Source organism: Haemaphysalis longicornis, unplaced genomic scaffold (genome assembly GCF_048455015.1).
Source record: "Haemaphysalis longicornis isolate Haplotype H1 unplaced genomic scaffold, Haemaphysalis longicornis Haplotype H1 scaffold_6, whole genome shotgun sequence".
In the NCBI taxonomy this organism is placed as follows: domain Eukaryota; kingdom Metazoa; phylum Arthropoda; class Arachnida; order Ixodida; family Ixodidae; genus Haemaphysalis; species Haemaphysalis longicornis.
This window is the reverse complement of record NW_027526407.1, coordinates 110,276,633-110,283,786: the sequence shown is the minus strand read 5'-3', so window position 1 is coordinate 110,283,786 and position 7,154 is coordinate 110,276,633. Positions and strand designations below refer to the sequence as shown.

The 7,154-nt window shown below is 48.4% G+C and overlaps 1 non-coding gene across 1 annotated transcript; it reads right to left on the bottom strand.

Moving 5' to 3' along the window:
* Window positions 1–6,557: 6,557 nt before the first annotated feature.
* Trnat-agu (transfer RNA threonine (anticodon AGU)) lies at window positions 6,558–6,630 on the bottom strand. The gene has a single exon. It is a non-coding gene; the product is annotated as a tRNA-Thr (tRNA).
* Window positions 6,631–7,154: the final 524 nt, after the last annotated feature.

Genomic DNA, 7,154 nt, shown 5'->3' with positions numbered 1-7,154 from the left:
TCATTTCACTTTTCATATGGATTAGGATAATGTTCGCGTTCTTCCAAGACTCCGGTACGCCTGCTAAATTCAGGCATTGCGTATACAGGTTTTCCAATTTTTCAAGTACAATTTTTTCTTCATCCTGCTGTTATCTGATCCTTATCAGATGCTTTGTCTTCTTAATTTCTTTCAAAGCATTCCTTACTTCATCGGTCGTTACTGGTGGGATGTTTATCTCCTCTAAACTACTTTCTCGTTCGGCATTATCCTGGATGTCCTGGCTACTGTACAGATCCTTATAGAACTCATCGGCCACTGTGACTATGTTAGCCCTGTTTGTGATGACATTGCCTTGCTTACCTTTGGGTGCATACATCTGATTTTTCCCACGCCAAGACGCCTGTTTACTGCTTTACGGCTACCTCAGTTCTTTAGAGCGTATTCGATCCTCTCACTAATATACTTCCTTATGGCTGCTGTCTTACAATTATTGATTATCTTCAAAAGCTCGGCAAGTTCTATTCGCTCAGCTGGGGTGGAGATTGTCATTGTTGGCCGTTTCCTAATTAGATCTTTTGTCTCCTGGGAAACTTTACCAGTATCCTTTCTAGCCATCGCGCCCCCGACTTCTACTGCACATTCCGTGATAATGCGTGAAATGTTGTCGCTGGCCTAATGTGTTGTAAGCTCGGCTTCCTTGGTCAGAGCAGAATATCGGTTCTGCAGTGCGATCCTGAATACTTCTACTTTACGCCTTACTGTTACCTCATTATTCGGCTTCTTTCGTACTTGCTTGTTGCGGTCCCTCCTCAACCGTAGCTTTATTCGTTATCTTACCATACGATGGTCACAACACCTTACCCTTCAGAGCACTTCCACATCCTTCACGACGTAAGGGTTATCGCAAAATAGGAAGTCTATTTCATTTTCATGGTCCCCATTTGGGCTCCTCCACGTCCACTTCCGGCTTTCCCTTTTACAGAAGAAGCTATTCATTATCCGTAGAATATTTCGTTCTGCAAACTCAACTAGTAGGTCCCCCCTGCTATTTTTACACCCCAGACCATAGTTCCCAACTGCCTTGTTTCCAGCCTGATTCTTGCCTACTTTAGCATTGAAATCTCCCATAACTACGGTATAGTGTGTTTTTAATTTAGCCATTGCCAATTCCACATCTTCATTGAAGTGTTCATCTACCCGGTTGTCATGGCTGGATGTGGGGGCATAGCCCTGTACCGCCTTGAGCTTGTACCTCTCATTTAGCCTACATAAAAGACCTGCTGCCCTTTCGTTAATGCTTCTATGTTGCCAGCTATGCTTTTATTAACTAGAAATCCCACGCCCAGTTCTCTTCTGTCCTCTAGAACACGGAAAAGAGGGTGACCATTTTTCACCACCGTAAAGGCTTCACCTGTTCTCCTAACCTCACTAAACCCTATGACATCCTATTTGATGCCGTTTAATTTCTTGAACAACACCTCTAGACTCGCTTCCCTAGATAAGGTTCTCGTGTTAAACGTTGCCAGGTTCTGATTCCAATGGCACCCTCTCCTGGTCCAGAGATTCTTAGCACCCAGTGCTGCGTCACAGGTCTGAACACTGCCGTAGTCAGTAGCTTCGACGTCACTGGAGACTGAGGGCCGTGGGTTAAATGGCGTATGCATGGGAGGTTGTGGCCGGTACTACACCGGGGTGGGCAATCCTTCTCTGGTGAGGGAGTGCGTTACCAGCAATGGTCACCGGTGTCAGGCCGCACCCCAATCTCCAAGTAAATTCCATATTTGCGCGGTTTTTTTTCCGGCACCGGGATTCGAGCAGCGGTCGTTTTACACGCGATGCGGATACTATACCTCTACTCTCTATTTCTACGCCAAAGCTGCACCGCACGGCGGTGCAGCGGAACATCAAAAGTTGCCCATGGGTACATATCGTAACAAAACATCCAGCTTATTTTCTTCCCGCCGCGGAGACTGAGCTGGCTCACGGAAGTCCATGCGAAGCGAATACGCTCGTGCTTTCTGAGTAGGCTTTTAAATGCACGTCAGGGGAAGAACGCGCTTTAGTAGTTTACGGATTAGAATTCCTTCGCGGAGAAGCCAGTTACCTACTAAGAAAGAGAAAAAAAAAAAGTTGCCCGGGAGCTCATGCCATAACGTTTTTCTCTAGACAGGCAGCGTATTTACTTCCCGCGGCGGAGACTTAGCTTGGTCCTGGGCGTTTGTGCGAATGCGAATGCGCTCGTGCTTTTTGAGTTGGCTTTTAAATACACGTCAGGGGATTAACTTGCTCTAGAAATTTCGGAATTAGAATTTCTTCGCGGAGGGGCCTGTTGGATAGTAGCGGGCGACGAAGAAGACAGAGCGGTCGAGCGGAGCGTGCACTACCATCGTCATCATTGTACATAACTGATTCATCGCTATTAAAGAGACCTTCGAACATGTCTCCCACGGCTTTGTTTCCTGGCGGTGCACCCGCAACAGGGTGGTCTTTTCCGCAACATTTGGTGCCGAATTCTAAGGGAAAACGAGCGGCTCCCACCGACGTGGGCAACGAGCGATGGCGACGAGGAGATTCTTCTAGAAACGTTCGCCCAAGCAACTTCGTTCTTCTCGGAACCGCACCCAGGGGGACAACGTGCGGACAGGGCTGTCTGCCAAGCGAGTAAGGAGGACTTTTTTGCTTAACTATGGACCGGCTGAAGGCGAAACGCGCTGCAAGGTGAGCCAAGCGAAAAAAAATCGACGGAGGCGACAGCGCTCATCGAGAGCGGCTGCTCTGGCCGGCTCGCACTCCGAAAGGTAGTGGACAAGCTCATGGCTAGCCGCGAGGAGCTAACCAAGAATGACGCCGAGGTCGAGGCCGCGGTTCCTATTGAGGAGCTGGAAAGGGAGCACGATTCGGCTGCGCGTTACAACGGCAAGACGCTTGAGGCTCTGACTCGGCTTACGTACTGGCTCGAGGAGCTCAGCGTGAGCGGCACGGCGCAACCTGCCCCCTCGGCTGCGATTAGCACGACACCGGCCCCAACGACGGTTCCATCCCAAATCTCTGGACCCCGTCTGCCCATGCTCACCATCTAGCTCTTTCATGGAGACGTGTTTGTAGCTGGACGTAGTTTTGGGAGCAATTCAACGGTGCAGTCCACACCAACCGGGCTCTCATCGCTACCGACAAGTTTTATTACCTCCGAAACTACCGGTCGGGTGAAGCAGCAGCTGCTTTCGCGGGGCTGCCAACAACGGAGGCCTGTTATGAAAGTGCCGTCCAGCTGCTGAAGGACTAGTTCGGCGCAAAGAGCCGTATTTTACAGCGGCATTTTCGAAACCTCCGCGAGCTATAAACCTGTGACGTCTCTCTCGGAGGACAAGGAGCTGCGCAGGCTTTATGACTGTGTTCAGCTGGATGTCCGCTGCCTGAACGTACTGGACGTTCCCACGAGCACCTTCTCGGCAATATAGTAACACGTTTTTCTGGATGCGCTGCCGAACGAAATTGTCTTGGCATTCTACCGCCATGGACGTCTTCAAGGTGATACGCATGGAGTGGTGCCTTCTGCTTCAGTAGATGCGACCAGCGCCACAACGTCTTGCCAGAAGCTAGAGCAGCTCTTGAGATACGTACGGATAGAGCTCGAAGCAAGGAAGCACGGTGTTCCAGTGACGTCCTACCGCGACGGCCGCGGTTACCACAAGAAGCGCGTGCCCTCGTCATCACTCCTGCACGCATCCCAAGGAACGAAGAAAAACCCCACTGCGTGTCTCTTCTGCCTCTCTAACAAACATGCGATTGAGGCATGCAGCGCTACAATAACCGTCGCAGAGAAGAAAAAACGACTATGTAGCGCTAGGCTCTGCTACCGATGCACTGTGACGGGCCATAGTGCGAACGAGGGCCGGCGGAAGGTTGTATGCGAGACATTTAAAGCAGGAATGCTTCGACGATGTGCGATCCCAATTTCCAAGCGAGGCGGAGCGACAAGCTGGACACGAAAATCTCTGCTGCACAAGGCCAGTGAAAGAAAAAGGTGCGTCTTCGACTGCCCTCACAAGCTGTCAACTTGACGAGGACGTGCACTGACACATTTTCCATTGCTAGATCATCGTCGGGGCCAACGAAGCGTCCTGTGTCAGAGGCATTTTCAATGGAGGAATTTAACGTACGTTCATGAGAGAAGATCTCGTAGCGAGGTTGGGATTGAAATTATTCAGAGAGACATGCCTCGCTGTAAACACTTTTGCGTCCGATGCACCTTTTCTTGCTAGGGTTTGCAAGGTCGTCCAGCTTTGCGTACGTAGCCAGTTTGATGCAAGCGAACACACCATCGAGGCAATAGCCATGCCGACAATCTGCCACGACATCTCTTCTACTACCATGGAATGCGTTTTCGCAGATCAGTTGCGGCGGCAAAGCTACGGCCTGGCAGACCAACTGACTATGCCTCGAGGATGTGGCTAGAAAGGCATCAGTCTACTGGCAGAATCGGACCAACTATGGAAATTTGTGAGCGGCGATATAATTCGCAGCACGGAGGTGCAAGGATTGGTTGCGGTCAAGACCAATCTTGGATGGACATTACAAGGTCCTGCTAAGAAAACAAGCTTCTTAGATGGAACATCTGAGGTCATGCTTTGTGTTATGCGCGTGCAAGCAGAAGCTACAGGAGGGGAGCACGACGTTCTGAAGTCCTTTTGGTCGCTCGACGCAATGGGTATAGCGCCAGATAAAGACGCTTGTGGCAGGGTAGACACATAGTCTGTTTTCAATGAAAAAATCACCAAGATTTGGACTCGGTGTAAAGTAGCCGTGCCTTGTAAAGAACCGGATAGCGAGCTGCTGCAAGGTAACTACGGCATAACACTAAACCGTTTACAAAATCTCATGCGACGCATCTTAAAGATCGTAGGTCTTCTCGGGAGATATGATTTTGCAATTCGTCAGTACATTGTATCCGGTCATGCTGAAGATGTACCTGACAAAGACTCGGTAGACAGGCATACCTACTACATGCCGCATAAAGCAGTAATCTGCGAGGACTGACTCACAACGAAGCTATCGATAGTCTTCGATGCGTCTTCGCACGCCAAAGGAGAAAGGTTGTTGAACGGCTTTCTGGAAAGCGGCCCAAACCTGAACCCGGACCTAATTCAAGTTATCGTTTGCTTCTGATAGTAGTTATTACTGATGACAGCAGACATCGAGAAGGCGTTCCTGCAGGTAGGGATCCTCAAAGATTGCCTGGACCTGTTCAGATTTTTGTGGTTTAAGGAAACACCTGCTGTTCCTTTCGACGAAGATGCCGTAGAGGTTTGGTGGATGACGAGAGTTCCTTTTGGATATACAGCAAGTTCATTCATTCTCACGGCTACTATAAAACATCACTTGAAGGCGCAAGTTGATCCTGACAAATGGAACGTAGGACAACTGCTTCTGAAGTAATTCAACGTAAACGACCTCCTCTTCAGCGCCGATGACTTGGAAACAGCGGCTACTGTTTACATATGCACAAGAGAGCTGATGGACGACGCTGGAATGTCTTTACGGTAATGGAGTACAAGCTGCAGGCAACTAGAGATGGTATTAGATTCCAACGAAGCTCATGCTTCTTTAAGAATTGCAGAGCTGGATCCCAGTAGAAATTTCTGGGAGAGGGTTGGTCAACGGAAACAGACACCTTCATCTATAACCCGGAAAACATTTTTAAGTTTCTTGGAAAACGCAAGGGACACCAAGCCTTTGTGCTTCACACCGTATCGCGGGTCTACGATCCGTTAGGGATTCTCGCACCGTATGTAGTCCGAGGAAAACTTCTCTTTCAGCAGTTATGGCTTATGAAGGTAGAGTGAGACGAAGAGCTTCCTGTTGATATTGCAGATAAGTGGCGTGACTGGAGAAACGATTGGATACGTAGGCCAAAGATCGAAGTTAACGAAGCATCAAGCACACAGTTACCGAACCACGTGACATGCCGCTACATGTTTTCGTCGATTCGAGCCTGAAAGCTTACCAACCTTGTGCGTATCTGCGGGTAGAAGATGCAAGTGGCAAAGTAACTAGCCCTCTAATAGCCAAGGACGCTTCAATCGCGTTCCTCGAAGAAACGTAACAAACAAGTGACGTGATCGCAGTCACCGATTTTGAACGCGCACCCAACGATACCTTCTAGCTTCCGCATCCTTTCGACGTCAATCCAGTGCTACCGCAAGAATAAAGGAACAAGTTATTGCCTTGGCTGCGTCGCTACAGCGAGTTTTTTCGTCGAACGCATAATTACGTCAGACACCTCTAACGAAGCACCGGGTAATAACCGAGGATAGAGCCTGACCTACCCGACAGTTACCGTATCGCCTCTCTTCAAACGAGTGCGAAGCCATCCGGACTCAAGTCGGGATGTATATATATATATATGTATATAAATATATCGCGAATCAGAAAATGGAAAAAGAGGGGCTCCGTGAAATAAGCCAGAAAATAAGGGTTGGCAGTCAAGAAAACCTCGGAAAGCAAAGGGAGGTTGTGGTGGGTCAAAGAAAGAGGTGAAGAATTTTTTGAGTCGAAAAGAAAGTGGTGAAAAAATGCCCGCCTGGTGGGATCCGAACCCACCACCTCCAGAATACTGGTCTGGTGCGATAACCACTACGCTACCGGCGGGGCTGTTTCCCCAGCACTTTCTCGGGTATTTATGTTAAGTAATTTTTGTTTCCTGCACTTGGGGGTGGTAGCCAGCGCCACTGGGACTACTGGGGGTGAAGGGGACCTTCTTTTTAACCCCGGGGCCGTGACTCGAGTGTCTACGACATGTCGAGAGTGGTCGACCAGCGTTGAACCCTCTTAAGCTCCCTTTGTCACCAAGACTGCCATAACAGAGGCCCTCGCTAAGCATGTAGCGAATCAGAAAATGGGAAATGAGGGGCTCCGTGAAATAAGACAGAAAAAAAGGGTTGGCAGTCAATAAAACCTCGGAAAGCAAAGGGAAGGTTTTCGACTAAAAAATTCTTCTCTTTCTATGACCCATCACAACCTCCCCTTTGCTTTCCGAGGTTTTCTTGACTGCCAACCCTTATTTTCTGTCTTATATAGATGTGTATATATATATATATATATATATATATATATATATATATATATATATATATATATATATATATATTTATATATATATATATATATATATA